General features: G+C 30.9%; 1 protein-coding gene across 1 annotated transcript in view; it reads left to right on the top strand.

Moving 5' to 3' along the window:
• The first annotated feature begins 2,055 nt into the window (after nucleotides 1-2,055).
• The window catches only part of LOC129942303 (calexcitin-1), a 40,402-nt gene continuing 17,193 nt past the window's right edge, over nucleotides 2,056-25,264 (top strand). The window contains exon 1 of the mRNA XM_056051173.1: nucleotides 2,056-2,190. The gene's annotated coding sequence lies outside the window, so the exon portion shown is untranslated. The remainder of the gene's footprint in view (nucleotides 2,191-25,264) is intronic.

A 25,264-nucleotide genomic window follows, 5' to 3' on the forward strand; every position in this document is an offset into this window, starting at 1 on the left:
CATGATTACTACGGAGCTAACCTTTAGGCGTAAATTGTGTGGTGGTAAGCCAGGCACGTCCAAAGAGTCAATAGATTTGAATGAATGCATTGTTCCAATGATCTTATTTTGAATTATGTAGTTCAGGTCATCTACATCTTTATTCTTAGCCGCTAAAATTGGTCGCTCACTCAACCATTCATTATTTTTGTAGTTAGAAATAATATTTGGAAATACATTGTTGATAAGTTCGTATTTTGATGAGACAAAATTACAGAAATTATTTGGAAATGATATTAATCCGCTCGATTCATCGACAGGTACTTGACCATTACCGATAGTCAGCAATTGCTCCGAGAAATCTTCAGCAGATGTATCATTAAGCAATGTAACTCTCATGTTTGTTGTCAGCTGCAGTTTCTTCACATAGCGTCATAGATTTGACGATTTGAGGCAAGCGTTTATTTCATCGGCAGCCGTAGATCTTGGAATTACTGGCAGTATTTGGCGGAAATCGCCAGACAGTAAAATCACTGCTCCTCCAAAACATCTCGAGTAATTGCGTAAATCTTTTAATGTTCGGCTAAGTGCTTCTAATGCATGTTTATGCGCCATTGTGCATTCGTCCCAGATGATGATTTCCGATGCAGCTAAAACTTTGGCCATTGCTGAGTGTTTTGCAATATTACACTTTGGTTTTGTTGCCTTCTGTTGTTCGCTCGACGATTCTGCATTGCCAACCGAGCTGTTTTACAGGCTGCTTCACTTTTCTCGGGAAAGATTCGATCGTCTTGGTCGCGGCATTATTAATTAAACTTCACTTCACTTCAATCCACTTCTTAATTATTTATTTAATAGAAATAGTTTTAATATTGATTTCTTACAAATATCAAATTGTCATCCATACGTCATTACATAGCTGTCATTTTACGTCAATTACATAGCTGTCATTTGCGTTTTGTTATTCCAAGTCTGATTCTTTTTTGTTATACCACGTTTTATAGTGTCTGACGTTTCATGTCAAGTCACACGGGAACGTTGCGAACGGGATAAAAAGTATCCTATGTCCATCTCCTGGCTCTAAGCTACCTCCCTACCAATTTTCAGCCAAATCTGTTCTGCCGTTCTTATGTTATAAGTGGTGTAACTAACACGACTTTCTTTTATATATATAGATTTTATAAATCAAAACATTAAATACATAGACCTTCAGACACATTTTATTTTATAAATCAAAACATTAAACACATAGACTTTCAGTTTCACTTATCCCAGTTTCACCTGGATAATGATTAATATTGAAGAGGTGAAAACTTTGACCGACTAAAGTCTTTTCAAATACTCGCACCAGGTACCCTTTCCGGCAATTTTTCAAAAGAATGCCTTTTCTCCAGACACATCAAGGCGAGAAACAAAAAGAATAAAGAGAAATCATTGAAACCATTGAAAATTCAATTCATTCCTGGAATGACAAACGATGTTTATTCCAGAAATATTTACATTCGAATAAAAATATCTCTCAAACAGAACAAAGAAATAAAGAACTACCTACATATCGCCATTATTTCGATTTCTTTCTATTTTTTCGTATTGTAATGTATTTTCGAACATTCGTTTGTACAGCCACTTGAATTTTGTTTTATCGTCCCATCCCAAAAACCCCACGAACTTAACTCATTTCCAGTGCAGCACATCAGCACATATACAGTAGAGGGCTAGCAGGCAGCTCTCCATCACCAACTACCCCAAGTTTCGCTTTGAAAACTGCCACTGCCTCTGCCACTGATAACAAAACCAATTCTACAGATACAAAATATCCATGCCATGCTTTGCCAACCCTCATCCCACCCCCAGATAACGAGAGACTATGGCTATACCTAAAATAATGTGGAGCTTCCTCTCTCCCAGTCTTTGACAGTCTGGGTTCGTTTATTGGGTCTATCCGCAGCGAGAAAGCTTTCACCGACTTATTACAGTATCGTCCAAAAAGCTTTGAGACTTTGCAGAAGTTCTACTGATAGCGCTGCATCCTTTTGAAGCTGTTCTGCACTTAAAATACAGTTCGAATTTGTATCGGGGGTATAAAAGCAGTTACAACCGTTGAGATGGGCATAGTACCGTTTTGAAAGGTCTCCCGTTCTGATCTAAATAACAGTAATCGTGCTTGTTAAATTTCCGTTACGGTTTCGTGCGTTTTAAGTTATTTCTTTGGTGAGTTGAGTGTTGAGTGGTTGTGGTTGTTTTTGCTATCTGCTATATGAGTAGCGTTGTTTTTTGGAAGGTGTTCTTCTTATAAATTAAGGAATATCGTTCTTCGTCAGCTCAAAGGACCTACAATTTTCACAGCAGCAAAGCACCGTAAAAAGGAAATAAAATACAAAAAAAAAAAAACTAAATCGAAGGACGTGTAATTTTGCTAGTGCTGTGCTTGATGCAGGAGTGAGTGTGTTACTATAAAATGAACGGAAGTTAGACTCAGGGGAGGCCACCTTAAGTACAGGACGAACTCAGGTGTAGTCGTATATCCCTTGTAGAGCGTGAGCCTTCCGTTGCATGTGATATTTAATGCTTTTCACGTAGATACCTATCTTCTCCTTTGTCTAAGAAAGTTCTCCATCTCATCCTTCTTTATTCTTGGGCATCAAAATGAACAACAGTTTTTAAACACACAACCCAAATCTTTGGGTAAATCCTTTAGAAACAAAAAATAAATAAAAAGAAACCCCCCCGAGACTTAAGCGAGAACACGAAAGATGTACATTATCATACACAATATATCCTGACATGTTGTATTACCTGATGTGAGACCACCCCCCATAGCCCAACTAACTACCTAACCTTCCCCCCGAAAGAATCCTTTTGAGTTTCAAACCCCAATTTCTATTGAAGGTACCTACCTAAAACGAACTGAGGAATGTCTTTCTCATTTTTTATTTAGTTTAAATAGTTTGGTGGTTTTGAAAAAAGAAACTTTTTTGATTGAATTAACTTTAACTGCTCTTAAGTTATTGTCTCCTCAAAGAAGCTATACCTCTCGTATGTACCTATATAGCTTGCGTCAATTCTGTTTGGAGAGGAGCAGGGAAATAAATTTAAAAAGAAAACAGAAACTTAGAAGATATAATACTTAATTGCCAATTGTAATGATGCATATTGCATTATTTGCAATAATGTAATTCAATGAAAAGGCCTTGTAAAAAGATCGTAAAATGGAATAAATGATTGCGTTTGTCGGTACTTGAATTAGATTCTCTATAGCTTCAAATGCCCTCAAGGCATGGCAAGAAAAACACAAACTTATGAAGGTAAATGGTGAAAGTCATCATATCGTCAATGCAAAGGGGTGCAGAGGATATTTTCAGATTATAAGAGCTATTGAAGTGTCCAACGCTTGTCTACATTGTCGTCGTCGTTGGCGTTCGTCGTCGTCGACAAAAGTTGACGTTTGCGTAGGTTGAGAACTACAAATCAAGTTCAATCATTTAAAGTTTGTTCTTGGTGATTTTTTCTTTTTGCAGTAAGAAATGAAATATAATCAATTTGCATAAAAACTGATGCGAAGAGAGACGAATTGAAAAAGTTTTTTAAGTCCAAAGGGGACTTTTTGGGGACTTATCGGATTTGGAGTTTTGAATAAAATAATTGATTTAGAAAAAATGAAAAATAATTGAGTTTTTTGAAAGTATGCTTTTCAATTTGGTGATACGTAGGAATTATGTTTTCTTTTTTAAATAATTTTTCGTTACAATTTCAGTATTTTAAATAATTTTTTTTAAAAGATATTTTAAGATTTATGAGTTCTTTGATTTATGGATTCTTTGTATTTCCTTGACAAATTTATTGATCTCGTTTTCAAAGTCATTTGATAAAATGGAGACAATATCTATAATTAAACAAATTTCAGCTTACTTTTACGTTGCAGATTGAAAAAGCGTATACCTTTTATACCTTTAAAATCAAGGAACTGTCAAGACTAAAATTTCTTACAGTTTGCAGGTCTAAACCTTTTGAGCCAAACGATACTGTTTAATTAAACAATACAAGATAAAAGAAGTATTTTGTGTATAAATAAAAAAATAAATGTTTTAGTTGACATAGTGATGTAGTTTTGTAAATTAATAGTAATGGGATTTAAAGATTTTGCTGATTATATAATGTAAATAATTAAAATATTATAATTTCAGAAGTCAACAAACAAATATTGGTCCTCGGTATCTTTTCTTGTGTTTTCCTAAATAAACTAATTTTGGATTAATTTTGCGCATTAGATTAAAAAATCTAATAAATTTAATAACTAAAAAATTATGGAACTATCAAGACTAAATTGTCAAAGAATTCAGACGTCTACTACTTTATTCTTCCACATTTTGAACTTTTTCGATCCAAACGATACTGTTTAATTAAACAATAGAAGGTACAATTTATATTATAAAAAGAGGCTGGGATGCGACCCACACTGATAACTTCCCATCCCGTCTGTAGATTTGTCTTGCTTGAAAGTTTGTAGGGTTGGGTTAAGAAAGTTGTTAGTTGAACTGTTCTTAAAAATTTTAAAATTACCAATAATATTTTTTATATAAATAAAAAGTTTAGTTTGAAAATCAATTTGAGTCGAAAATCAATTGTTACCAACTTTTATTAATTTTTTTGTTTAGGTTTTTATTTTTTGTAAAAAACTGTCAAATCGATTTTTCTCAAAATTTTACCCGATATCAAAAACGTTAGATAAAATCATTTTGTGTTCGTAAAATTTTAGGGGTGACAAATTTTTGATTCACTTTTTTTTTTTGATTTAAAAACAAAAACGTTGATTGGATTTTTTTTCAAAAAATATACTTGTTTGGTATTACGTTACAATATATTATATAAAATTTAATTCAAGTCTCTAGCATTATTGGTTCATGAGATATTTAGGGTTTACCAAAATTCTCACCTCTTTTAAACTGCCATGGTGTAAAATAAAACCGTCCACGCAATTTTCTTGAGAGCCCTTTTTGCATCTTTCTGCCTTATTATGTGTATAACAAAATTTATTTAAAGTCGATATCTCTTCTGGTTCTTGAGCTATGAACGCTAAAAAATGTCGCGAACGTACGGATGTACGAAAGGACGTACACACGCACGCACAGACATCTTACTAAGAATCTTTTATTTCGATTCTAGGGACCTTGAAACATCGAAAAATGTCAAAATTTTTAATTTGACAAATCGGACCTATTACAATAACTTCCTATGGGAAGTTAAAAATAGTTGTCTACTTAATATTCTTATGAAGAAAAATGATTTTATCTCCTTTTTTTTAATTTTGTTGCCATTCGACATTAAATACTTTCTTAACTTTTTAAAAGTAAAATTCCGCCTATTTGTCCTGAAAAAACTTTTGGACATGAAAACTTTTCGTTTAAAGTCGAAGTCATTGGAGCATTTTTGAACGACAGTATCTCACTACCCGAAAAGTTTTCAAAAACGTCTTTAGACTCAGAGGTGGAATCAGCTAAAGTGATTGTTGATAAATGACAGTCAAAATGATCCAATTTGTTCTACCTAAGGTCAAATTGATACATTAAAAGCTGTCACAAAAAACTGTGATAGTTTTCTTAGCTCACTTTGTTTCTTTAAAAAAAGTCATTCCTGTGACCGACAGAGCTTACGGCATTCGAAAAAAAAGTAAGAAAAATATGAATTTTTTCAAAATTAGGCAATTTGACACATTTACTTAGATATTTTATAAGAATCAATTCAAAATTTCACCAAGGCAAAAACGAATTTTGACAATTTAAATCAAAAATTGTTCGATGGAATTGAATTGAGTTAAATCATCTTACAGTAAATTTGACTATTAAAAAATTGATAGTCAACTATCGCCTCAGCCGATTCCACCCCAGGCTTTGATCAAATTTTTGATATGTTTTTAAGTTTTTTTGTTTTTTAAAACATTTTCAATTTTCTTAAGAATGGTTTTACCAACCCTTATTTGCACCTATATGTACTTTTTTAAACGTATCTTCCATTAAATCCAATTGGTTTATAAATGTATTTTAACCTTGAAGCTTAGTTAAAGTTTCATTGAGAAAAACATAATTAAAATGATTAAGGTTCGTACACACTTGAATCACATTTAAATTAAGGTTGTAAAAATTCTTCCTTTTTTCAAAAATTTGTCTTCACTATTAAAATATGCATTAAATATGCACTAAAAACCTAAATGTGCGTTTATATGGATTTTTAACAAAATATGCAAAAATGAGCACTAACTAATAAATGCTATTTTAAAGGAAATTATTTAAAGAAAGTGTTCATATATGCGTTTCGTCCCGATGTAATGGTTGGGCTCATCAGAAGATGACCAAACCATTATAATTTGTCTTGACGCATATTTTCCCGAATAAATCGAGATTCCATATAATCCGAGCTACAAGAACAACTGCGAATTATAAAGTTGTTGCAAGTATTCAAATAAGATAAAGCTATTGTTATTGCCTTGCTAAGGGACTTTTAAAGAAGAAATATTTGACTGTTAACAGTCGAATTGTTTTTTCCTGAACACCGTTTATTTTACTAAATATGATTTAAAATCAGCATAAATGTGTTCATATATGAATGAGTGTACAATCAAATATTTCTTCTTCAAAAGTCCCATAGCATTGAATTTTTACTAAATAGCCATAATGATTTTTTTGTGTTTTTAAGTAAAATATATTACAAAATTCGTCCTCACTGCAAATAAAATCAAATCATTTTAAGAAAGGATAAGTTTTGTTCTTGAATGAGGACACATTTAAAATACTCTTTTAACGTGTATAAATGTTGTTATTTCCAACACATATACAATCTCAAAATTAAAAAAAAAGTTTATAGGTAATTTTATAATTTTCAGTTTTTAATTACTTTTTGTAAATTCATCATCGAATAAAAAGAAATTCCTTAAGAAGTTTTAAAGTTTTTAAAAAACATGCATGTAATAAAAGCATAATTTAATAAAAAAGCAAATATTTCTTTTAGTACTCACCACATTATGTCAGTTTGTTTGTTTTATTCAATATTTTATATTAAATCATATTACATTATTTGATAACTTTTTACTCTCACTATTGTATCACCCGAAAGCTGATACAAAATTCAAAATAAATCAATAAAAACACGAAAAACTAATTTGAATATAAAATAAAAAAGGAAGGATTTCAGCCCACCTATGTACATATCTAAAAATTTCCACAAAATAGTTTTGTTTTAATTTATTTATTATTTTGTGTCAATGAGATGATGATGATGAAATAGTTGGTGTAAAGTTGACGAATATTTGTACCTTTGTGTAAACTCAATATTGATTTATAAATACCATGAAACCCAAACCCTTAGGAAATATGAAATATTTACCTTACTTAAACATTGAAAAGTTTTCTTTGTATTTGCAAAACAAATAGAATAAAAGATTTATATGAAGTAGGTATTTTACCTTGTTAAAATTAAATTAGTCAAACACATTTATCAAAATTAAATATATGTAATAATGCGGATTCCTTGGAATACATAATATATTTATGTAAACTTATAACACATACAACTACATGTATGTGGGGTAAAAGTTCTACTGAAAAATTCCTATCTTAAACATTTATCTGTACTTTGCTGTAAAGATTTTCTTCAAACCTAGGACTTTCGTTTGGTAGCATTAAAAAGTTAGACTTTTTTCGAGATTCAAGGTATTCGATGTTAATCCATCAAAAAGGTATGTTTTAACGTGTGTCTCTATCGGTATACCTTCTTTCCTCGACCAAATTAAAAAAAAAAAAAAACAGAAATTATGCAGCTAGGTTTCACATTTCACTTTCATGAAATTAAAATCGATTTAAAATATAAATTGGAGTTCTGAAATTCACTTTTATCGATACCGATTTAATTTGTTTTAACAGCGAAGTGAATTTTTGTGTTTTACATTTCGATATTTTGTGTTTTACATTTCGATATTTGATATTTATGTATTTGTTTAATGGGAAATTGCAGCTTCTACTTTGTAATTGAGGGAACAGACAAAGCATCCAAAATGATTTTTCAGCACGGCGAATATTTTTTCCATAATATTTTGAGTAAAACAATGTTCTTTTAAAATCTGACACATTCAAAAACTAAAGTTCACCACTAGAGATTTTCACCCTCTGCTATGTGCACCAACACAAGAAAATTAATTAAAAAAAAAAACATTTATATATTATATTTACTTTATTGAAAATCATCGGACAAATAAAATGATTTAATTTCACTGAAACCGATTCCGAAAAGTATTTGATTCGATTCAATTTAGATTTCATTTTACTCGATTTTGGGAACTGAGCCGATAATCTTCAGAACATGAGGGGTTTTGTTAGGGGATTTGGTGCAAATGGTCTTGCATCGTTGCAAAAGTCTAACATTGTCTTCCACAAAACCAACAAAATAAACAGACTACACTTTTACTAAATTTTTAGAACATATTGCAAAAGAAAAATACAACGCTGTAAAATTTGTCTGGTTTTGTTAACAGTGTGGCAGTTGTCAATTCAAAATTCGTGTATTATCAAACAAATTTTCTTTTTCACTTTTTTTTTTGGAATCTTTTGTGAAATAAATAAAAGAAATTTAAATCAAAAATATTTGTTATTTGTCATGACAAATGTCAGTTTCAAACTAATTTTAACATATTTATATTCGCAATTTTTAACTTTTTGTTTGTAACGGATCGTGAATACCCCCATTGTTTTTAGAAAAAAAACAGTAAATTTGTTTTTATAAAAAAAACTTAATTTATATTATATTTAATTTTTTTTTCTTTAATTAGATCGTATTGTACTCATTGAGTTATGAATTTATATAAATACAAAAAAATACATTTTTGTATTTTTCGGAAAATACAAGCGTACAATGTTATATTCAACATAGTTTATATAACGTTTAATAACGTTTTCGTCATTTTAAAAATTGTATGAACAATTCAATTGACAGTTTTCCATTAAAAAATCAGTTTATATATTTTATTTTAAAAACAATTTATTGTTTTGATATTTTGTTTATTTATTTAGTAAATATCAAATGTATACAGAAAAGTACATTTTTTCTTGACTAAAATATCTTGACATTGGCTTAACGAAGAAAAGTCTCGTATATCCCAATAAACATCTTAACTCTTGATTTATACCTTTTCAAAGTTCTAAGATAATAAAAATTGCCAGTTTGTTAAAATACCAATTTCAAGTTATCATGAGTGGTTCGCATTCCTGCCTTTTTTAACTTCCCATAGGAAGTTGTTGTAATGGGTCCAATTTGTCAAATTGAAAATTTTGACATTTCTCGACGTTTCAAGGTCCCTAGATATCATTCAAATTAATTTCATACATCCAATTTGTAAAAATTTAAGAAATTCCACCAAAATTGGTAAAAATATGTTTTCGATTAAAAATCAATTTAACAAAACTAGATTTTCAAACTGAACTATTTCTTTATATGAAAAATATTTTCGGTAATTTAAAAATTTTTAAGAATTATTCAACTAAAAACTTTTTTAACCCAACACGAAAACCAATAAACATTTAAGCAATTAAGTTAAATATGGTTTGGCCAGTGGCCGTCTACCAGATCGACAATGTTCTTAAGTTTAATTGTATAATTAACCTAGTTGTTTATATAAGAGTCTCCTTCGCGAATACGTTATCCATAGCAATGCGGTTGTAATATATTTATATACAACTGTCCAGCCTAGTTTTCCATTCAGAACTTCCAATGTTTCGGGAAATTCCATCAAAGCTGCTCCAAAATATTTTATACGAAACTCTTTCAAAACAGGACATCTTGCAATGAAGTGGTTTTCAGTAAGATTGCAAAGTTCGCATAGGATCGGCAGATCTGGTCTATGCGGAATGTAATTTAAATTTAATACTTCGCCTCTAACTTTATATATAACATTTATCATACATATGGGGAAACAGTTGAGGAGGTATGTTCGTTCTTGAGGATCTAAATGTAGTTCACTGTAAATCCTTCTATGTTGCGAAGATTGAGCTTTCTCTTTAAAACTTTTATACGCGACATGACTTAACTTCTCTATTATTGTTTTAAAATAAAATAAAAAAACTGTTTATTAATATTTAATTTTCTTAACATTTCGAAATCAATGACAATTAAACCAACATTAACCATCTTTTTTGAAACATCAAAAAAACCGAAGAATCATAATTCTATTTAAAATGCTAACATCAACTTTATACATTTCCATTCAATTTTGCTGATGCACTTAGTGAAAGTGTGTACACTTTACATTTTAATATAAGCACTATAAGTCTATAACTCAAGGACCTTAATAATGATTTTTAACATGTAATCTTTCTTCGGCAAAGTTAAAATTATAAAAAATTTTAAAAATATCTCAATTTCTTAAGATTGTTCCAAATTTCAATATTTTCAAGAACTTTTATATGAATAAAAATGGATCATGACATGATATGCAAGCCAAAAATCCCGTGCGACATAAATCTAGAAAACTGATTTTTCCTAGAATGCAAACGCACACAAATCTTGATTAAACAAAAGTCTTGAATCAAAAAATCTCGAGAGAAAGGCTCGAAGAAATTGTTAATTCCAGATCTTATTGATAACTTTTCGAAAAGCTTAAATTAAGCAAAGCAAAGCACAGTATTAAATGTACGCACTCAAACAATTTATCTCCTCAACTAAAAAAGAGTACATTTTCGAATATTAAATGCTTGGAAAATAAGGAAATATTAAGTTTAGTAGACAAGAACTTATAAATCTAATTTATAACTATCAAAGCAATACAATTAAGAGTTGAGGCAGGGACTTTTAAGGCCACCAAAAACAGTTTTTCTTTATGTATGCACTTCCGCCTGGTTCTTGTTTCTTCGTTCTTCTACATTGTGTCTAACTTACTTATTCCTTTACCAAAAATGTCCTTCATACTTCATCTTCTATGCCACGAATAAACTACAAACCAAGGAAAAGCCATGGGTCTAATTTTTTTGGAAACAATGTAGTTTTTATGTAAGAATTTTTCAATTTTTGACTAATTACGAAAAATTTATATAGATCCGAGATTTTTTTTATTAATTTCTGTTTTCAAGATTTTATTATTTCTAGATTTTTACTTTCGCGAATATAATATTTAAGATTCCCTTCTAAAATAAGTCTGTGAATACAAAAGTATTATCTGCAATCTAATTACATAGAACCATGTTTTTTTTAATCAAAATCAGTAAAGTCGTTTTTAATTTTGAAAACCTTACGGAAGAAATCCAATTGCTAAATTTCAAGCTTAAACAAATCATACTCTACTCTTTTGTGTTAGTTTTATTAATAAATAGTTAACAAATATATCCCAACTAATGTTTACCTTTCCAATGAACTTAGATCAATTAATCACAAGTAAAAATTAATTAAACTGTCATCCATGTTTTCTTTTTAATATTTCACATAGTTCATAGCTAAATAAAAAATGGTTTTTATGTTCCTTATTTGTATTTGCTAACAAAATTGAGTAAAATTATATTTAATAATTCTTTCAAAATTTTGACATCAAGAAGTCTGAGTTCTTTTAATATTAAAGTCCTTAAATTTAATTTGCTCCATTCAGAATAGATCCTTATATCTTTGTATATATGTATGTATGTAAACATCACTCTTACATTTTGAAAACAAAAAAATGAAAAATGATGATTTTTAAGGAATCGTGTCGCTCCGATAAATAATCCAAAAATATAAACATTTAAAATTGTACTCCCGTTTTTAATTTGAAAATAAATTTTAAATTTGTTTCGAGTACAAATAAATTCCTTAAAATTGTTTAAAAGTAAAACTCAGAAACCTGAGATGTATTTAAGAGAAAATATTTTCAAAGGTGACTTTGGACTCTACACGATTTATATGTTCATATTTGTGAATAATAGTACAAATGAAGGGACCAATTTGAGAAGCACTTTGTTATGATAAGAAGTACTCTTGAAGGATTTGTCACTTCCTCGCAAATGACAAACGGGATAGTCCTGTAAAATATATTCTGAACGAAAAATAGTGTTTGAGTTAAATCATCAACGTCAAGTCAAATTATTAACATTTCCCTGGTTCAATCTGTTCAATAGCACCTGAATGTTACTATCTCTCCAAACTTAAAGATTTCTAAATGAAAACAATTTCGTGCGAATTCAAATAAGTTAAGCACGCGATCCAACTTAATTTCTATTTGTTTTCCACGTAGGTCTCTACTCTATAGGTATTTTTATCTCTCGTCTTCAGATTTCCACAAAGTATCTATCAAGAAGGCAGAAAGTAACATCGTTGACATGGGATCATCTTGTCATAGTATTCTCTTTGTAAATGGAATTAGTTTTCCGCTTTTAGTCATGTCTTGTTGCTTATGATGTTCCATAATTCCCCCATATTCAAAAAACTTCTTGATAAGGGTACTTCTTGTAGTGTCTTTCATAGTGTCTATGCTGTGTGTCAAGTCAAATGCTTTTACAAGTCAACAAAATATATAAAAGTGAGTAAAGTGCTTTTTGTTTATGTTATTTTGAGCTGATTTATTTTCTGATGATAATATTCAATGGTTTTCGCAAACGTTAATCGTGCTTGTTTTATTTTTGTATTTTTGGGAAAATTTGTCATTTTGAAGTGCTTGTTTAATTTTCACTTCTCCATTGTTTCTCTTATGGGGAAAGCACTTCGAGTTTGTTTTAAACTTTGACTTTTTTTAAATTTACTTTAAGAGGTATGAAAATACTTTCCAACTTGTTTTAAACTTCCACTTTTATGTGTTTAACTTTAAGAAAACTAAAAAGGGTTGATTTATCTTTATTGTATTGAAAGCTAAATCAATTTTGCTCCAATAATAATAATTGTTAAAAATGCAAATCACGAAAACATAATTCTTTTAATTTCTAATTAATTCAAAATCCCATACATTTGCCTTCAAAAGTGAAATAAACATTTTATTAATTTTCCAACAAAAAAGGTTGTAGCAAAAACAAAAAACTTTATATATATTTTTTCTCATCTCTGATGGTACCTACATACATGATTAATATTGATATAAATTAAATATTATAATTAATGCTATTTAACTTTGTATTTTTGTTTCGGTGGTTTTGGGTTAATTAATTTCGTATTCAAAAAGTGTAAACGAAAAATTCATTTTCATTTCAATTAGTATATCGTATATATTCGTACGTAACAAGCTTAAAACACTTTCTCACCCCTCAATCTCTTTCATGCAAAAATTCTTACTTTATATTTGACCAAAACATTATCCAGTTATATACATACATACCATAAATTCAAGCTTACCTTTAATTAACTCGTACACCTTTACTTATAGTGTTCTGTTATGTTCCTTCAATTGCGGTATACATATCCCATAAATTAAATAATCCCAAAAGTGTTTGATTTACCATTCCATCATTTTGTCGGTTAGAGTCGGAGATTTATTAGTCCGAAGTTCTTTCGAAAGGGGATGAAGTGAAAGTAAAAGTGAAAGTAGAAGTAGACCCTGAAAAAAAGGACCCGACCGAAATGGCTTCCATCAATTAATCAGAGGTTATAGTTAAGAGGTATGGAAGCAATGTAGAACTCCTTGCCCCAAGGTACTTTTTTTTAATCTGCCCTAATGCGCACTAAGGGGTTTTTCATCTCTCATCCGAACGAACGGAATACTCCAAGGCAAAATTAATCTTACTTCTCCATATTATATAATTGCGTCTGTTTGTAAATTATCCTAACTTTGATTTCCAAAAAATAAAACAAAACGTATCCACTTTTTACATGAAAGTGACACACCACAACTTTGTTGTTGCCATCCTCATTCGTATCTGTCTCTCTGATTTGGATTCCTGTGACTTCAAATAGACATCCTTCAAGGACTGAATTCATCAAAGATAAATAACCCTCAACAAGTCCTGCTCCTCTAATTCAGCGCCATGCCTGTGAGAAACTTTCAATAAAATTACTGGAGAGTGTAGTTTATGTGGTTTGGTAATTTGTTCTATTTGTGGCTATAAGATTGATTATCCTTTGGCTTTGTTAAAAGAAAACGAACCGAAATATCACCCAGGAGTTATGCAAATTTTAATTGGAAAATTGTCGAATTGCATGTTGTGCGCGGTGTAGCACCACCCCAAATAATACAACTATTATAAACAATGGAATCAGAGAACAATGCCAATTCGGGTTTTCGAGTGATTCGGCTTCCACCGCATTTATATTCAAGATTTATTGAGCTGCTATAACACCCTCGTCTTTTGAATCCGTATAAATTGTATATACTTACTTGTTGTGGTTGTGGTACTTGGGGACCTTAATGGGGTGAATATTTATCATAGCTAAAATATTTCTTTTCCGGGGCTCCTGGTCCTCGTCCTTGTTGTGCAAAAGCTCATGAAAATAATATTTGGCTTTGGGGGAGGAAAGGACGCGACGTCGTTTATAAACGAGCTCTATAATAAAATTGAAGCGAAAAGGTATATTGCTCGTTTCGAAGAGAAAATCAGAACTTCCTGTGAAATCGTTTGTTGCATTTAATCCTCGACTTTATAACCTTGTTCTTGATTATGATTACTTTTTAATCTTTTGTTTGTTGTCTTCCGAAGTCTGTGCTGTGTATAAAAGTTAAGTTAAATTAGACTACGGTGTTGAAGATTTTGTTTTCAAAAACACAAAAAACCAAAAACAACATAGCTCCCGTGATTGTGCGAAAACACAAAATGCTAACAAAAGAGTTGTAGAGCAAGTAAATCTTTTGTACGAGGAAAATTTCTTCGCCGGAAGTAAGTTGTTGCATAAATTAATACCAATGAGTGAATTTTATTCAAATTTTATACTTTTTTCAGTTTTGCAAACATGAAAGTTAAATTAGTTACATTTGAAAGTTGAAAGTTGAAATTTTTTGTATAGGAAGCGAGAGAAGTCAGGAAATTTAAAAATATAATTTGGAATACGTTGTTTTTTGGCCATTTTATTTGTATAAATTGGTTATTTGCCCTCTTGCTATGCATATTTGGTTTTGGTGAGAAAAACATCTTAAAATTTATTTGCAAAAAAAAGTTTATTATACAAATATTTAAAGTCTTATTTTTTCTTTAAAAAATTCAAGAAATAAAATAATGCTAAGACAGAAAAGGAGCACAGAGTAGGTACGTGTTGTGTGGAATTTTTAGAAAAGATGAAAATGAAAATAAGATTTTTAATACTTAATTAAAAAATAATTTCCTTGTGCAATTAATTCAAAACAATATTTCGGAACCGGCCGTTTCTGTATTATTTAATCATAAGCTCTAAGATTGTTCCGGCTGCAACTAAAAGGCAAAATATATATTTCATAATTTCAAATTTGTATTTGAGAGGTTTTCTTATGGTTTGTTGAAGAAGCGAGATATTCGATGTTTTTATTTAACTTATTTGTTCGCAAATGGTAAATTAATGAATTTTTAAAGCCAGTTTAGGTTACAATTTTATAAAATAAAATACATTGGGTGGCGTAACAGTCCTTTTGAGAACTAGGGCCTAGTGACTGACAACTCACAACCATTCCTGTGTGCGAGTACTGTTTTCAGGGATGGAAAGGACCTACAATTTTTAACCGGAGTCCGAACGGCAAATTTGAGAAAGCACTTTTCATGACAAGAATTACTCTTGGGGAATTTTTCAATTCCTCCTAAGAGGCAGACGCGTGAAAAAAAACCTTAGGTGGCAAAGGCAGGGATCGAACCCAAGCCACGGTTAGAAGATGGTTTTACTAATTTTTAACAGTATAACCACAAAACATATTAGCTGCAGGTTCTACTATTTACTTTCTCATGAAATAAAATCAAAATTGAAATTATCTTTTAAGATTATAAAAGCACTCATTGATGTGTTTGAAAATTATTTCAGAAGATTTTTAAATTAATTAAAATACTGAAATCTAGTTTAATCTGAGGCATCAGATGCCATTCGTTCTTCTTCTTATAAATGCAGATACAAATTTTGTTTTGGTTCACCTATCTATATCATCCCCGCTTCAAGCCAATTCCAATTCCATACCTTCCCAATTGAATAAGGAAGTGTTCACAATTGGAGTGGGACACTTCTCATACAGAGCCCGTCCGAAGAACGTCCTTCTGTTAATTTAATTTCTTTATTAACGTTTCTATTATTATTAATAACAAATAAATTTCCAGTAAAATACCAAGGAAATCTTTATATATTGTTGTTTTAAATAGTTCAGTCAAGGTTGGAATGAGTAGTAATCCAAATTCAGTTAGGATTTTCGATAAGTATCGATGTAACACTCAGCTGTCGAGTGTCAAATTATTAGTTGAATATTTATTTATTTAATTTACAAGCAAAATTATACCTAACAGATAAACGCACTCTGAGGTCGAATGAAAAAGTAAAGTAAGTTTTAAATTTATTACGATAAACATTTAAAAAAAAAAAACAATATTTGACAATTTATTGAATTTTATAAAATATCTTGACTAAGTTTCATTGCTGCCACAATTTGTAGTGTGAGTTCTTGGGAACAACAAGGCTTTCTCGTGAATCGTCTTTGAATTTTCTTATTCCAACCAGAATTAACTTTATAAATAGGACTCTAAATAAGAGATGTAAACAAGGATAATAATACAAAATATAAATCTTTTCCATTTCGTTTTATAAAACCTACAAACGAATCGACTTTGAAAAGAAAGTTGGGAAATCGGAATCACTCCTTACTTTTCAATAATTGAAACCCTATCATTAACATTATTGAAAAACAAATGTGAGATTTCCTGAAAAAAAGATCGCCTGACAATTGTTGGTATTCAAATAGCTATTGATGTGACACCAATTTGAGAGGGAATCAATGTCAGATTGCATAAGTTGACAATCATTTAAATCTCAGATAATCCGCTTATAATAAGTATTTACAGTACTAAAAGATCGAGACAATATCGTTAACGAAAATTGTAAAAAGGAGCGGACCCAGATGGCTACCTTGGGGGACAATTAAAAACGGAGAAAGTAAGAATGAAAATCAAAAGTCTGAAGTGGTTTACAGAGTCAAAGGCTTTATTTAAGTCAAAGTACAGTGCGTCTACTTGAAATTAGTCAAATTGGTAACAGATGATCGACTGCAGGCAAATACATGCTAAACTTCAGTTAAATATTCACTGGTAGGGAAATTAAGCTCAGTTTTTACAATATTTTCAAACAATTTGGGAATTGCAGAGAGTTTAAAAACACCCCTATAGTTTTCTACTTCATTTTTATAACCTGATTTAGGCACAACAACCAAGATAGAAGGTTTCCATTTTTTAATAGAAATACCTTTTTTTGTTCAATGTGCTAAGTAAATGAGTATCTATTTAGTTGAACAAAATTAGTTTTAGGAAAATTTATACCATTTATCAGTTTTTGTTAACATTATTTAACGAATAATTGTAAAACTCTATTTCAAAAAATAAGATGGATAAATGCATTTAAATAAATGAAAAAGAATATCAATTATGAATAAATATAACTTCTAGAACTTGTCTTCTTGGGGATGAATGAAAATTACATTTTTAACCCTTTCGACCAGTTCCAATGTATCTCAGATTGATTGATCACCGACACCACATAGATCTTTTGGTAATCGAACAAAGCGTTATAACTATAAAGGAAACTAACTTCAACAATTGTAATTTAACCCTAGCCTTTTTTCAAGCAGTTGGTAAAATTGTGAATACATTTTACATCAAAGAATCTGTCTGCCAATATTCCAAAATTCGTTTAGTTTAATTTTTTGACGAAATTCTTTACTTGTTTTCTATCGAAAATGACCTCAAATTAAACACCAAGCGTTTTTAGAACTTCATAAGCTCAAGGCTTAAATTAAGCAGATTTCCTAGTAGTATGAAGTATCAGGATACATTTAGTAGTGATGAACCTATTACATGTAATTTATTCACTGACTATTTGAAATCAGTTTACTCTTTAGATAGGGGAATCCAGAAGCTGTAAATAGAGTTGTCAATATTGGTTCTTTAATATTTAATTTATTTGAAATAGAAGACATTTTATCGAAATTTATTGTTAATAAAAGTGAAGGGCCTGGTGGGATTGCAGCTTTTAAGGAAATGCGGCATTGTATTAGCCCACTCCCTTGGATCTATCTCTAATCATTCATTAGACAAAGGGCAATTTTTAGATTTCTGGAGAGTTTCTTATTTATCAGCAATTTTAAAATCTGGATCAAAACAGAATATAACTAATTATATCCCCATTTGTAATTTTTTTTTGTATTCTGAAAGTATTTTTAAAAAACCTTTGTAGTTACATCATAACGAATATGGAGACTCGTCTTCGAACAGATATTATTTTTACAGATTTTGAAAAGATATTTGATAGAGTCAACCACCAAATCCTATATATTAAACTAAATTCTATAGGGATTCACTCTTCTCTTTTAAAAGCTTGAATCATATTGAGCTGGTAGAGTTCAAATAGTTAAAGTTGATAGTTCACTTTAAAAAAGTGTTTCGATCCCATCTGGTGATTCGCAAGGAACCCATTTTAGCCCATTATTGTTTTTGTTTTTTGTACATATTATAGATAGATATTTTTCAAAATTCAAACTGCATTCTTTTTGCTGTAGACTTTAAACCTTAGCGTAAAATCTTTTGTCAAACTGACTGTTTTCTTCTTTTGGAACATCTATCTAGGCTTGATACTATTTAATGCAATCAAAATCATCTTCTATTAAATGTTTCGAAATGTCAAGCTTTGTCGTATTTCCGAAATCGTGAATCCATAGTGTTAGATTATAATATCAACCATACAAATTTAGGACGTGTTACTAGGAAGAAAGATCTTGGAGTAATCTTAACAAACTTTTTTTTTACCTCGCTATAATTATATTATAGTTTTCATTGTTACAAGTATTTGACTAAAAAGACATACGAATGAATTCTTAGATTCATATATGTACTTAAATAAATCTTTACAATTCTCTGGTAAGGTCAGTTTGTGAATATTGTAACATTGTTTGGTACCCTTATTATAATAATTCAAAAGACAGAATTTAAAAAGTTCTTTCTATAGTAAATGTTTGTTGTCTCTTCCCTTCGTCGTGCTTATTTTTCAGTTTTGTTAACCCGTGTTTTTTCTGGCATTCGATAAATAGTATAATAGTAAATTCCCAAGAAACCGCATCGGCAGTTGCCAGATTTTTGTATTTAAAAATTGGTACAACTGAAAGAAGATCTGTTAGAATAATAATTAAAAAAACACGTAAATAGAAAAAAGTTTTGTGAAAATCAAAAGTTAAAATTAACTTCAGCAAAAAAAAAAAAATAATAAACTTCAAGAATAAATGCTAAGAAAACATCTGGAAATTGAAATTCTATAAAAACAGTTTATTTAACAATTGCAGCTTTGACATAAAATAAAAACTTCAAGAATTGAGTTTGTTCGTAGACTAATACATTTACATGCGGTATTGAAACGAGCGTAAAGTTCGTCCCAATTCTTTATATAACTGAATCGAGTTGAAATGATATTTGTGAAGAAAACCCTGTGTGGAATAGTTGGTTTTACAGATAATCCATTATGGTCGGTTTAATTGCATGTTTGTATACAAAAAAATATAGTTTAATCAAATTTAAAAAAAACGCAAGTGGAGGCAGCGTATTTTTAGATGTTGCTGAACTATTCAGTTCTACATTGTTAAACACGAATGAAACTATCTCACTTGCACTTCATAAGAACACCGTTTGTATTTTAGAAAGTGCTGTCAAAGTTAATCATTTTTGAAAATTTAGAATGAAACAACAACAACATTTGTATGCTACCACCAAGTTCATAGGTTGGAGTTATAGCTATTTCACGGGGACCAACCCGATCATCAGACTCCTTTAGTGGTGCTTAATCGCTTTTTATGTTCAATTTAATTTTTGAAGAACTTTTGCCCGAGCTGGGCTTAAACAAGCGATCTAGCGTGTGAGGAGATAGTGCACAACGCACTACGCCACCGCACCTACATGAAAGTTGTAAGCCAATTACAGGTTTTTTCGTTCTATCGAACTATACTGAACCGATTAGCATTTTTCTAAGCACACACAAGTAATTGTTGTTGTTTTATTCAGGTTCCTTCTATTATCTCCTCTCTTTTTCATAAGCCAACGATTTCGATTGGATTCGTAAGAGGAGGGAGATGAGGCGAAATAATCATTTTTAAATCAGTGGAAACTCCAAAAAGATTTATTTTATCTAAACTAAAATAAACCTTTGGAGAAAACATAGCAATACTTAATTATCTATTCGATTCTTGCAAAATAAGCCCAGTTAGTCCATTTTCATTAACAAACCTAAATAATATCAACATTAACAGATTTAATTTTTTCCCCAATGATTCCAAATGCACAACTATTCAACGAAGACAGCCTTCGAGAAACAAATGCAATATCAATCGTACCAACATTTAAGAACGAAATCACAAAAGATCCACTCGAGACTCGTATACATGTCAAAAACCCATCCGTAGTAAGATTCTTCTTTAACTTTAATAGGTACTATTTACACTGCGGATATTTATTTTTGTTATTCGTGTAAAATCTTACTATACTATTGATAGATTTTCCAACAAAACACGGGTATAGTAACTTTAGCAATTGCCCACCTTCATTAACATTAGTTAATTGTGCTAACGTATCCTCTAGAACTACTCGCTATATGTTTCAATTGTATGAGTGGCTTGTACAAATTATGACCGTAATGAAAGCATTGCATTAGAGAAGTGAATTTTAATTGCAATAGGGTTTTGAGCGATATTTTTAAACAATAGCAAAACTCTAGCTTCCTAATACATTTAAAAAATTTGTTTTTATCGCAAATTTATATATATTTTAGAAATTATAAATCAATTTAGCAGTAATTATTGAATTTTAATAATTTTACAAGCATTTTGCCATCTACAATTATAGTATTTAGTTTCTAGTCTTTTAAGATTATAATATGAACAGAGACAGGATGTTATTTTCCTCTTTCAAACTTAAGGAATAGTTAAGTCCTTATCATGTTCACGTTTTTCTCTCCGCCCAAGTCAAAACTATCTTCAACTTCATCTAGAACACTATTTTATATACAAAATATTTTCATTATTCTTTTATAAAAACACAAACTTCTTTTATAAAAATGTATGAATACCAAAAAGCTACAATTTATTGCACCTTTTTATAAGTGAATTTATGCAAAATGACCTCAAATTGTGTTAGGTAACCGTATATCTTACCTGGAAAAATAAATATATGCATGTTAATACGACAACTACTGTGCACAGCCAGTGAAACACAAGATTACCGTGATTTATGGTGTGTTTGCGTATATTTTGCATGTAATATATTACAAAACAAAAGGGGTTGATAATATTTAAATTTTTTTCAAAAGCTGTAAGAGGATAAACTCTCATTATCTTTGACAACTTGACACAATTCAGAGATTTTTCATACTCGTATTTTATATGACATAACAAGGAGACTCAGTTCTTTGTGCTACCTATAAGTCGTTTACGGTTTCCTTCCTCATTTTTATTTTTTAAATACTTAAGCATTATTTTGTACTTACCTTGGCACCCACATGGACTACAGAAGTACATGAATATTACATACTTGTTCTTATTTAAGTTGGTAACTTTAAAGTTAAACCAGAATCTCATAAATAATTTTAGCCCATGAAAAAAAATTCGGTTAAGAATAATAAATTCCTTGCCTTGAAAGCAGCCTATATCGACTTAGAAACAAGATTCAACTGCTGCACTTTGACACTGGAATGCAACTCCACAGTGGGTGAGCTAATTAATTTGCTGCTTTTAAGCTTCACAAGTCACAAGATTCCCATGGAAATCCAAACAAAAGCTGAGGTGGCCTTCAAGGGGCGGGTGTCGCCGACCTCGACGGGATAGATAGAAAACATGTGGAATGTGCAGAATATGTGAAATATCTCTAAGTTTATTATATGACTTAAGGACTTATAATGCTTGAAATTAAATTATGTCATGTATAATGCTCTTTTGATTTACCAACTTAGATTAGGGGTAGTTATAGTACTTTTATTGTGTTCTCGGGATATTTTTGTTTTAAATTAAATTTCAAGGTACTTGGATTTAAACATTAATGTTTATCAAGTCTCTCGGGGATATTGGTTATAAAATATGTATTTTTATTTTACCGACCCGAATAAGTTTAGTTTAATCACTAAAAGTTCTGGGATTATGAAGACCCAGAGGGCACAAACAAAATGTGTAGCTTTATTATCATACAACAATTTTTATTATGTTACAAGCTGAATTTGATCAAAGGTCAATAGCGAAGAGGTCTACAACTATAACACATACGATGTGCCTCAAAAATATTTTGTATTGATTTTAAAAATTTTGTTATATATCCTGAACACTTAAGGGGTTGTGATTATGATAAGCAATAAAATGTTTTAAGTTTGAAAACCAAATGAGGGGTATTAGAAAAGGGTTTAAGAGGAGATATAGCTTGAACATGAAATTAGATGGGGAACAAAGGAATTTGGTAAGACACCTCACATTCTTGAAGTGCAGCAAATATTCTCCTTGATTTCGAATTATAGTCCTAGGGTAAGCTGATGAGTATTTACGGAAGTTCCAGTATCACGCAATGAACGTCTCCCTGAAATTACGCCATAGGAAATTACGCCAAGAACTGTTTTGGAAAAAAAGTCCAAACAATTTTGGCGTAAAAAAATAGGAAAAAGCGCCCAAAAAAAAGGAAAATACGCCAAAAAGTGTGGAAATTACGCCAAACTTTTGGAAAAAGAGCCAAAATACTAAAATGGAAAAAACGTCAAAAAAATAAGAACTTTTTGGTGTAATTTCCAAATTAGTATTGGAAATTAAGCCTTTAAAGAATGAGCAGAGCTTTTTCTGGCTTAATTTCCAAAATTAATTTGGAATTAAAGCCCAAAAACTCTAAATTAATAATAATGATTAAAAATGGTCTTCGACTCGAGAATCTTGAGAACAAAGAAAACTTTTTGTAGAACCTTCAAAACTTAGAATCATAGACTTTTTTCGAGTATTGTTAGGCTCTTTACATATTTATATAAATTAAATATTTTCAATTTTGAAATTTTGGGACACAGCCTTGGGTTAGGTTAGGGTAAAGTGGCTGTCCATGATGGAAACGGACACTCTTAGGCCAGTTTAATGGCCCAGTGTGATACCACATGGAACCAGTTTAAGTTCCTTACGAAACGTGAGAGGCTGATTATGCTGATACGATTTAGATCTTTCAGTTCGTTAAAGAAGAATTCTTGCGTTTTTGAGTTAGAGCTGGGCATGTACAGAGAAGGTGAGGATCTGTTTCGTCCTCTTCTTCGTCGATACAGCTTCTGCAAAAGTCATTTGAGAATACGCCTAGTCGCGTTGCGTGTTTTCTTATTAGACAGTATCTGGTTATGACACCTATTATCGAGCTTATATGCAATCTGCTAAGAGTTAGTAAGCACCTTGAACGATTTAAATCTAGTCTTGGCTAGATGTGACCTGACATTTGGTGATGTTGTTCCACTTGGTGTTTGCCTTCTTCATAGCGTCTTGCCCTATATCGACTTAGAGACAAGATTCAACTGCTGCACTTTGACACTGGAATACAACTCCACAGTGGGTGGGCTAATTAATTTGCTGCTTTTAAGATTCACAAGTCACAAGATTCCCATGGAAATTCAAACAAAAGCTGAGGTGGCCTTCAAGGGGCGGGTGTCGTCGACTTCGACGGGATAGATAGAGAACATGTGGAATGTGCAGAATATGTGAAATATCTCTAAGTTTATTATATGACTTAAGGACTTATAATGCTTGAAATTAAATTATGCTAGATGTGACCTGACATTTGGTGATGTTGTTCCACTTGGTGTTTGCCTTCTTCATAGCGTCTTGCCCTAGCAACAGTTTACAAGCGATTGGTATGCCAGTATGTGCCAAACGTTCTAGGATGGGCTGCACTGTACCGTTCCTGGCGAGTTCATCTGCCTTAAATTCTGGAATGTCTCTATGGCCCGGCGCACCCAGCAAAGGTGAATATTAAACTGTTGTGCCATCTCCATTAGAGATGATCGACAATAATGGACTGTTATAGAGTTTGTAGAGGCAGAGTCCAGAGATTTTAAAGTGGTCTGACTGTCTGAGAAACTACCGATATCAGATGTTGATATCACGTTTTCTAAGCCAGGACAAGACTTCTTTTATCGCCAAAAGTTCCGCCTGGAACACGCTACAATGATGGAATGGAAGGCGAAATGAAAGACTTAATTTCAGTCATTCAGAGTACACTTCTTCTTTTGTTTTTGAACCATCTGTATAAAAATGGATTGACTCATCTTCCAGGAATGTTCTATCCTACCAAAAAGATCTGGGAGGTATAGAAATCTAGAAGTTTCAGGACACAGCCTTAGTTTTATTTAATTTCGGAGACTCTCTCTTTGAAAGGCCATGAGTGCAGAATATTCTTAAGTTAATTTGGATGGATAAACATTCTCTGTAACGAGCTTTTCTTTAATGAGTCTTTAGTTTTCTTTTAATCGAAATATACTTAAACAAATTCAAATTGACGCAATTGCAATATTGTCTTAATAGACTTATGAAGGTTCGTAAATTATTTATTGAAGTTTTGAAAATCGATGGAACAAAAAAACACTAAATAGCAGTATAGAGGTAGTACCCATGGCATGATGGTTAGTGCGTTGGACTATCATGCGAGAGGTCTTGGATTCGATCCCTGCCTAAGGTTTTTTTGCACGGGTACTGCCTCTTGCGAGGAATTGACAAATTTTAAAAAAATAATTCTTGTCATGAAAAGTGCTTTCTAAAATTTGAAGTTTGGATTCGGCTTAAAACTGCAACATTACTCGCAGATAGGAATGGGTGAGAGTTGTCAGTCACTAGGCCCTAATTCTCAAAAGAGCGGTTGCGCCACCCAATCAATATAGGAGTTTTCAAATAATTCGATTTAATTTGGTTCCTACAATTTGGAAAAGGTTAAAAATGGTAGAAGTTCTAAAAGAGGAAGCTAAAACGGGGGACCTTCCCTCAAATTTCTTTTATTCAAACGCAAATAAAAAAAAGCATTGAAAAACACGATTTGTTAAATATTTCTTTTCGAAACAAAAACAAAACATAAATAAAACAAAGGTAGGCGAAATATTTAAAAAAAATTCGTATTGCAATGAATCAATCATATTTAATTGAACAACAAAATACAATTGAGTATCAGTTAGGCTTTTG

The sequence above is a fragment of the Eupeodes corollae genome, chromosome 1 (assembly GCF_945859685.1).
Source record: "Eupeodes corollae chromosome 1, idEupCoro1.1, whole genome shotgun sequence".
Taxonomy (NCBI): Eukaryota; Metazoa; Arthropoda; class Insecta; order Diptera; family Syrphidae; genus Eupeodes; species Eupeodes corollae.